A 10,098-nucleotide genomic window follows, 5' to 3' on the forward strand; every position below is an offset into this window, starting at 1 on the left:
AGATGGTGTGCAAAGGTGAAATCAATAGGCCGTGGCAATATCTTGGATATTGGGAGATGAGAGATAATGAGGAGTAGAAGATGACTCCCAGGCTTCAAGCCTGGGGGCCTGGAAGGACAGTGTTGCCCTCTATAGTAATAGGGAAGGTAGGCGGCAGGGAGGGTTTAGGGGGAAAGATAATGAGTTCTATTTTGTTATGTGTTGAATTTAAGATGTCCTTGGGACATCCAGTTTGAGATGTCTACTAGGCAATTGGAGACATGATACCGGAAGTCAGCAGAGAGATTGGAGCATGATAGGTAGGTGTGACAACTGTCAGCCTAGAAATACAGTGATTAAGTCCATAGGAGCTAATGAGATCCCCAAGCATAGAGTATATACAGAGGAAGAAGAGAAGGTCCAGGAAAGAATCCTGAGGGGCACTAATGGTTAGAGGGGGTGATCTGGAGGAGAATCTAAGGAAGGAGACAGAGAAGGATCGGTCAGATAGGTAGGAGGAGAACCAGGAGAACGAGGTATCCCAAAAACCTAGAGAGAAGAGAGTATCGAGGAAGAGAGAGTGATCAGTAGTGTCCAAGGCTGCAGAGAGGTCAAGGAGAATGAGGATTGAGAAAAGGCCATTGGCTTGGCTACTAAGAAATTATTTGTAACTTTGGAGAAGCTGGATTGCAAAAGGTTAAGAAGAGAGTGAGAAGAGAGCAGAGGTGAGCCTGGTATAGACCATCTATTGGAGGAGTTTAGCTAGGTAGGAATACAGAGCTAGAGCTAGAGAGGACCTTTCAGGTCATCTAATCCGATTGCTCATTTTACAAATGGACTATACAACTGGACTAGGTTAAGAGACTTGTTCAAGGTCACAAGACAGTAGGGGGCACCAGTGATTCATAAATGGAAGCACCTGCCATTTCTAGATTGTAAGCTCCATGAAGGCAGCACCCCTGTCTTGTTGATCTTTCTCTGTTCCCTCACTCCCCATGCCTAACATAATGCTCTGCTTCTTACATATTTCAATTCAATCCATCTATTTTAGTGCTTACCATGTCACAGCACTGAGCTAGCACTGGGAGAGATAGAAAGCTTAGATGAGATGTATTTGCTGTCAGGGAACTTAAGATCTAGTAGTAGGATGAGACCCAAGTACAGATTACTAAAATATATGTTAAATCCATTAGAGACGTCCAAGTCAAGTATGTCAATTACATGTCTTATGCAAATTTCACCATCTGTCAAGCCACAGAAGGGCTGAGATACAATACTAAAGGAAGAGGAGGGGCCTTCACATCAATAAAGTCATGGAAGCCTGAAGTATTGGAATACAGAATAATTCAAAATCACTGTGATTTCATGGCACAGATTATAGTTACACCATGCCCCAGTTTCATTTTTTCCTCCTCGTTGGTCATCAACAACCTTCCAATGCTCAGTCTCTCTGTCCTTAGCTAGGGGTTAGGTCCTTAGCTAACAAATACAGTCCATCACTGGGCCCATACTTAAAATTTTTCCATCTTGATAGGTAGGACTTGCTGGAAATTGAGCTCCATTGTCAGAGTTGTAGGTCACTCAACCCCACAAAGAATCCTTACAGGGGTTTAGGGACTTTGGTGGAGCCTCTGCATATATATGGCACCGAATCACAAGGGTTGGAATTGAATTGAATTCTTTTAAAGGGGCTTCCTATTCAGCTTCTGGATGCACTAGATGTCCTCTGAGGGCCCTCATAACTCTGAGATTCTGCAATATTATTATTAGATTATTTGGTATTATTATAATGGAGCAAAGGAAAGAGCCTTGGAGTGGGAGTCAAGAGACCTGTGTTCTTTTCCTGGCTTTTCCACTTAATTGTATTATCCTAGGAAAGTCACTTCCTCTCTCTTTGCCTCAGTTTGCTCATCTGTAAAATGGAAAGGTGAATGTTTCTGTAAATGATCTCTAAGTTCCCTATAAGCTCTGCTGAATTCTGTTATTAGGGGTCTCACTTTGTGGTGTAGTGAATAGAGCCTTTGGCCTGGAGTCAAGAAGACATGAGTTCAAATACAGCTTCAGACACTTAGCTGCATGAGCCTGGTCAAGTCACTTAACCTCTATCTGCCTTAGTTTTCTGAAATGTAAAATGGGGATAATAATAGCACCTACCTCACAGAGGTGTGAGGATCTAGTGAAATAATATTTATAAAGTGCTTAGCACGGTGCCTGGCACATAATAGGCACTTAATAAATCCTTGCTTCCCACCCTTCTGCTCCATGTCTTGTTTGTCTGTAACTTGAGTGCAGGTCTGTTTTCTATCCCGTAGAAGACAGTAGGTGATGAAGTGGGCAGATTACTGAACTTGGAATCAGGAAGACCTGAGTTAAAATCCCACCATAGGTATTTATTATTTATGTGACCTTTATTTATATTTAGGTGAGTCACTGGACTCCCAGCCTCAGTTTCTTTATCTGTAAAAATGGGGATAATAATAGCACCTACTTCACAGGGTTGTTGTGAGGATCAAATATAATAGCATATATGTGGCACTTTTGGAAACTTAAGTTGCTGTATAAATCCTAGGCATTATTGTTATGGTTATTATCTACTTTATTGTTATTATCATCTGCTTTTCCAGCCTTCTCTCTTACTTCTCTGCTCTTTGAGTGTATGGGCCAGCTTGTAAACGAGACTATTCGCTTTCCTTTTTCTGTCCTTGACCTAGCATTGCCTTTGTTCTGCTCATACCCCCGATTACGTCTGGAACAGACTTCCACTTCCCATAATCTTTATCTGCTGGCATCCCTCCATTTGTTCAAGGTCCAGTTGAAAAGCCTTCCCTGGCCCACCTCTGTGTCCCCAGCAGAAAGTGATCTCTCCCCCTGTAGGTTTCCCATAGCACTTTGCTTCGACTTCTCTGGCCTTAGCTCACTGTCACGTTTATATATATCTATTTCTCTATATGTAGAGATATGTGTGTGTATGTCCGCTTAGGACATATGTTTTTAATGTCCCCTCCAGTTCTAAACAATATGATTTTTCACCTTTGTAGATCATGAGCTCCTTAAGAGCAGAATTTGTGTTTTTATTCCTACCCCCCAACCCCAACCAGGTGACCATTGTGTCTCTTGCCTATAGCAGGTGTTTGCTAAACGAATGAATGCATGTTAAATCTTCCAGTGGATAGCTATCAATATATTTTTCCTTTTCAAATGTGTCTTCTTTCAAGGGGGCAGCCTATTTTGGATCAGTATGGCAGTTCATCATTCAGGTTGCAACCTTGGAGCCATCTTTGAGTCTTTCTTCTCCCTTACTCTCTACAGCCACTCCTTCTGGTCTCCTCTTTCCTTTTCAGTTTCCTTTTGTGTGTTGTCCCCTATTAGAATGTAAGCTCCTTGAGGGCAGGGACTTCCTTCCCAGAATTTACCACAGTGCCTGGCAGGTACATTAGAATGGCTTAATAAATGCTTGTTTCTTTCCTTCTTTCTAACTCTCTTCCCTTTCCAGTTCATCCTCCACAAAGCTGCCAAATTAATATTCCCCAAACACAGGTCTGACCATGACACTATTCTGGTCAAGGACTTTTGGGGGCTCAGGTCGGTTCAACAAGCATATATTAAGCACTCACTGTGTGCTGGGTATTGTACTAGGGACTAGGAATACAGGGACAAAAATAAAATAGTCCCTAATCTCAAAGGCCTTACATTCTCCTGGGATGCAGGAGAGAAATATGTACTAAGATAACTAAATAAAAAAAGGTGAAAAATAAATACAAAGTAATTTTGGAAGTCAGTGAAAGGAGTTGTTATTTAGGAGAATCAGGAAAGGCCTTTTGAATGAACTAGAACTCAGTCTGAGCCTTGGAGTGACCTGAAGTTTCTAAGAGGCTAAAATGAGGAGGTAGAGCATTCAGGTAACCAAGGATAGCTTGTGCAAAAGCTAAGAAATGGAAATATAACGTATGTATGGGGCAGCGAGGTGGCCCAGTGGATAGAACACCAAGCCTGGAGACAGGAAGACATGAGTTCAAATCCAGCTTCAGACACTTACTCATTGTGTGGCCCTGGGCATGTCTGTTTCCTCATCTGTAATATGAGCTGGAGAAGGAAATGGCAAACCACTCCAGTATCTTTACCAAGGAAACCCCAAAGCAGGTCATGAAGAGTTGGACAAGACTGAAAAAACAACTGAGCATGGGGAACCACAAGTAGGCCAGTTTGGCTTGAACGTAGAAGAGGTGAGGGGAGTTGTAATTAGCCTAGAAATATAAATTGGAATCAGATTATGAAGGGGTTTAAATGCCAATGGGGAGAGTGGGGTTTGGGGGAGGGGTTATATTTTATCCTAGAGCAATAGAAGCATCTGAAGCTTCTTCAGCAGGGTAATGTCATATGCTTTAAGAACATCATTACGGCAGCTATAAAGAGGATGGATTGGAGCAGGGGAGAGGCTGGTTGCCTATTGCCTCTAGGACAAAATACAGCTTTGTGTGCCTTTCATAATCTGGTTTTAACCTTTTTTTCAGGCATATTTTATGTTTCTGCAATTCATGTATTCCACGTTGCAAACTGACCTATCTGCCATTCTCCAAACTTGGCCTTCTAATTCTTACCCTTTGAACAGGCCTCCATGACTCCGTGCTTGAGATACAGTCTCTCCTTACCTCTAATTCTTGGAATCTTTGGTTTCCATCAAGGTTCAGTTCATGAGCTGCCTTCTGCAAGAAACCTTTCCTGTCCTCTTCCTTCTCAAATTATTTTGGGCACTCTTATTTGTTGACGTGTGTAGGCCCCCACCCCAACAGAATGTAAACTCCTTGAAAGGGGCGGGGGCTGGTTTTGGTTTTGTCTTTATCTCCCAATTGCTTAGTGGAACACTCCACACCTAAATGCTCATTGGATTGGATTTAACTATCAAAAGCAGTAAAATTTAGAAGCAGGATGGCAGCCTATGCAGCGGAAAGAGGACTAGCCCTGGAGACAGAAGACCTGGGTGTAAGTCCCGGATTCATTATTTACTATTCATTACTTACAACGATGATTGAGTCACTTCAGCTCTGATTCTCAATTTCCTCTTCTGTAAAACAGGGATAGAAATATTTGCATTCTAGGCACCATAATGTTGCAGGGAAAGCATTTTGTAATCCATATGAATGGCTATTCTAAGCCATCAAGACCTGAATTCTGAGTGCTGAAAAAGCAGTAGGTTGGGAACCAGGGAACCTTGGGTTCCATTAATTTAACATATATTTCTTGAGCTGTGATAATATGAATAATTCACTTTGATAGCGTCCTTGGGGCTAGAAAAACATGCTTTCTGCCCTCAAGATGCTTATACTGTAGCACACCTTCTACCATCAATTAGTTGGCTTATCTTTGGCAAATCCTTAAAATTTTGGATTTGTTACCTCCTGTGTAAAGTGAGGGGGAGGACTAGATGGTCTCTGAAGGACTCCATCATCTTTAACATTCTCTGATCCAAGATCTCTTCTAGCTCCTGAATTCTAAGTTCCCTTGGACCTCTAACATTCTATGTTTTAAGGCCTTTCCTAGCTGACATTCCATGTCCTAAGACTCTTTTCAGTTCTGACATTCCAAGGTCCCTTCCACCTCTAACATTCTATGGTCTGTGTTCTAACATCTTACATTCTAAGGTCTTTACAAGCTCTGCCATGATAAGGTCCCTTGCAGCCCTGAAAAAATCTTATCTTCTGTGTTTTAAAGTCCTTTCCAGCCCAGGTATTCTCTGTTCTTTGTTGTAAGGACTCTTTCAGCTCTCACTTTCTGTAGTTCTAGGAAGCTGGTCCCCCTGGATTGCTAAATATCCCATCAATTTTCTGAATTTCTGCAGAAGTCTCCATTCTGTCTTAACTAGCCAAAAAAGAAATGGCATTTCTGCTCAGGAATGATACAACATGACTTGCATAACTGAGGTTTGTCTTCAAAGGCTCCTGGTTTTAGAGCCTACATATTTTAGCCAATGAATCTCATTCTTGAAAGACTTTCCAACTTTAAAAATGTCCATGGAGTATCAATTTCCTGATGTCTCCTTTCCCCAGTGGTTTCCTTCTCCCAGTGGCAGTAATACAATAGAGCCCTAGATAATGGGGAAAGGGGAAGTGTTTTCATAACAAATGGTTAAGAAAAAAAATGACTGAGCTTTGCCAGCCTTATTATTTCCATTTTTCAGAAGATAGTTTGCAAAGGAACATAGTTCAGCAATCTGAATTGTCAATGGGGGAATTCAATTCACTAATTCAACAATTATCTTTTAAGGGTCTACTAGGTGAGAAACACTAGGATAGTCCCTGGATAGGGGAGGGTAAGGAGAGACATAATTCATAATTGAGAAGGGTGATGTGGTAGAAAGTTCAATCCCATTTTCAAAATTATTCAGTGTTTACTTTGTGTAAGGCTTTGTGTGAGAATACCAAAAGATACTCCCTGCCTATCTTAAGTCACTGCCAATTGATTTATGTTTTCTAGAATTCCTTTTTAAACAGGAATAGGACCCAGACCAGCAGAGCCAACAGCAGGAGCAGCTGCAGCACGTGCCCCAGCTTCTTCCACCTCCCCCTCCTCTGCTTTGCCCATCCCTCCATGGGTGCCCCCTCACCTTCCCCCTCTCCCCCTGGCCTCTATTGTTCACACCTGGCCTCCTGCCTTCCTTTTCTGTCCCACTTCCCCTTTCCCCTTCAGTCACCTCACACCTGAAGTTTTTGGCTTCCACTCCCACCAGTGACCAAAGACTTGACCACTTTACAAAGTCCAAATCTCCAGAACGCTGCTCGACGTGGACACTGGTGTGATTGAAGGTAGATAAATGTCACTTTCACCATCCGGCTACTTATGCATGGAAAGGAAGTTGGAAACATTATTGGAAAGGAAGGAGAATCGGTCGCGAAAATGTGTGAAGAGTGGTGCATGTTATCCACATCTCAGAAGGGAATTGTCCTGAGAAAATAATTACTCTGGTTGGAGCCACCAATGCCATCTTTAAAGCCTTTGCTGTGATCATTGAAAGGAAAGGAAGAAGCCGTCAGCAGATCTATGGCAGCTTCCAGTAGACGGCTTGTGGTCCCTGCTAGCCAGTGTGGTTCTCTCATTGGAAAAGAAGGATGCAAGATCAAGGAAATGAGTACAGGGACTCATCAGGTTCAGGTGGCAGGGGCTATGCTACCAAATTCACCTGGGAGGGCTATCACTATTGCTGGCATCTTGCAACCTATCATTGGGTGTGTCGGACAGATCTTTGTGGTAATGTTGGAGTCTCCCCGGAAGGGAGTGACCATCCTGTACTGGCCCAAGCTGTCCAGCTCTCTAGTCATCTTTGCAGGTAGTTAGGACAGGTACTGCACAGGGAGCGACAGTGCGAAGTTTCCCTACACCACCCTGTCCTTAGGCCTCAACACTGACCTGGAGGGGCCACCTCTAGAGTTGACCAAGCTGCACCAGCTGGCAATGTAACAGTCTTGCTTTCCCATTACGCATGGCAACACCGCATTCAGTGCAGGTTTGGATGCATTTGCTCAGACTGCTTCTCACGAACTCACCATTCCAAATGACTTAATTGGCTGCATAATCTGGCATCAAGGCACCAGACTCAATGAGATTCGTCAGATGTCTGGGGCTTAGATCAAAACTGCCAATCCAGTGGAAGGATCTACTGATAGGCGGGTTAATAACATCACTGGATCTGCTGCCAGCATTAGCCTGGCCCACTATCTAATCGGTGTCAGGCTTTTCTCGGAGACGGTTGGCATGGGAAACAGCTAGAACAATGCAGACCCACCCATACTCCCCTTCTGCTGTTCACCACCCATGATCCATCTGGGTAGTTGCTGAACAGTCAGCGATTCCAGGGTTTAAATAATTTGTAAATTTTCAGTTTCTACACTTTATCATCCACTCGTGATTTTTTAAATTACAGCGTTTTAATTCCTTTCTCTGTTCAGCCCTTAAGGCTGAGAACCATATTTAGTTTTATAATCTTCCCCCTGTTTTGTGTTTTGTTTTTTGTTTTGGGGCTTATGAATTTTTTTCTGTTTTTGTTTTTTTGTCATTGAAATGTAAGAGTGGAATATTATTGCACTTCAGTTTAATTCTGTAATGTCAGGAATTTTAAGAAATTAAGATAGATTAGAGCTTTTTCCTTGTGAATAGAAACTGGAAAAAATAAACAAGAATAGGTTTTGTATCTTGTCCAAAAGTTTTCTTCTGTGTCTATTGATGTAATCATATTTTTATGGTTATTAATATGGTCCATTTTATTGATAGTTTGGCTAATAATAAACCAAGTCTACATTTCTGATATAAATCCAACCTGGTCATAGTGGTATGTTGCTGTGTCTCTTTGTTGATACTTTGTTTAATCTTTTTTTTCGTTAAAGTTTATTAGGGATATTGGTCTATAATTTTCTTTCTCTGTTTTGACCCTCTGGTATAGGTATCAAGACTATATTTGTATCATAGAACAAATTTATAGGAACTCTTTCTATTCCTGTTTATTTTTTCCCCAAGGAGTTTATGTAATATTAGAATTAGTTATTCCTTGAATGTTTAATAGAATTTGCTTGTAAAATCCATCTGGTGCCAGAATTTTTTCTTTGGGAGTTTGTTTATGGCTTGTTCACTTTCTTATTCTGAGATTGGGTTATATACATTATCCACCCCTTGTTTGGCCAGTTTGAACATTTTATATTTTTGAGTTTCAAATGATTTATAATTTAGGAGGAGGAATGAGAGGCAGTGTGTTGTAAAGGAAACATTCCAAGTCAGCAGACACTTATTAGGGGTCACCTGTATGCCAGGCACTATGTTGGGAACCAGGCATACAAGACGAAAGATGACATAACTACTGGGGGAGAGAGGGTGAGGAGAACACAAATAAGTCTAATACAAAGTCAAGTGTGGTAGGAACAGAGATGAGATTCAGATGGAGTACTCTAGAAAAAAAATGTGAGGAGAGACATGGAGAAAGAGGTCCTTTCTATGTGGAAAGGATCAGGAAGGAGGTGGTACCTTGATGACAGAGAGGAGGAGGGAATATTTCCAAACATAAAGGTCTATGTAAATGCAGGTGATGGGAAACAGGAGGTGGAGGTGGTAGATGCTGAAAGAGATGAAGAAATGGTTAGGATCCAGTTTGGCCAAATGTAGCATGCATGAAGGAATCTGGAAAGATAGTTTGGGCATAGACTAGCCTTAATGATTATAGAAGGAGTATAGAAATGCTAGTCTAGGGATTTGTGTTTCATTTTATAGACAAGAGGATGTCACTAAAGATTTTTGAGCTGGAGAATGACATATTTAGACTTAGGAAGATATTAGATATTAGAATTAGGAAGATAATCTTGGTAGCTCCATAAAAGATAAACTACAAAGGGAAGACACTGAGGGAAGGGAAGGGAAAACCAGCTAGGGGGCTATTTCAATAATGAAAGCAAGAGACGATTAGGGATTAAGCTTGGGTGCTGGCAGTTTTAGTGGAGAGAAGGGGATGGATGTGAGAGAATGGGAAGATACACAACTGTGGAATCCTTTTGAGGACAGGACCTGGCCACTGATTAAATATAGAGAGACCGAGGGAGAAAGAAAAATCAAAGAAGACCATGTAGATTGTAAAGAGTATCTGCAGTGTAAGAAGAACAGCAGTGGAGGCATCTAGAAGTTATCAGAAGACAAAATTTAGGAAAGGACTCAGTAGTAAAATGATTGCCTTGATTTTTTTTTTGTTGTTCCATTGTTTCAGTCATGTCAGACTCTTCATGACCCCATTTGGGGTTTTCTTGACAAAGATACTGGAGTAGATTGCCATTTCCTTCTCCAGCTCATTTTACAGATGGGGAAACTGAGGCAAATGGGGTTAAGTGACTTGCCCAGGGTCACACAGCTAGTAAGTGTCTGAGGCTGGATTTGAACTCAGATCCTTCTGACTCCAGCACTGGCAATCTGTCCATTGCATCACTTAGCTACCTAGATGTATATACCTTATTAAAAAGAAAAAAATAGAGTGACCTCAAGAGGAAATAGCATTGTATGTCAAGAAAATATATTTACATGAGGAAATGCAGGAACCAGGATACTGAGTGATAAAGATCAATGAAGATAGATATCCTCATTGGCATATATTGA

At 41.6% G+C, this 10,098-nt stretch overlaps 1 pseudogene; it reads left to right on the top strand.

Moving 5' to 3' along the window:
* The first annotated feature begins 6,727 nt into the window (after positions 1 to 6,727).
* LOC110210742 (poly(rC)-binding protein 2 pseudogene) lies at positions 6,728 to 8,392 on the top strand (annotated as a pseudogene).
* The last annotated feature ends 1,706 nt before the right edge of the window (positions 8,393 to 10,098 follow it).

The sequence above is a fragment of the Phascolarctos cinereus genome, unplaced genomic scaffold, assembly GCF_003287225.1.
Source record: "Phascolarctos cinereus isolate Bilbo 61053 unplaced genomic scaffold, phaCin_HiC Scaffold_726;HRSCAF=1367, whole genome shotgun sequence".
NCBI lineage: Eukaryota > Metazoa > Chordata > Mammalia > Diprotodontia > Phascolarctidae > Phascolarctos > Phascolarctos cinereus.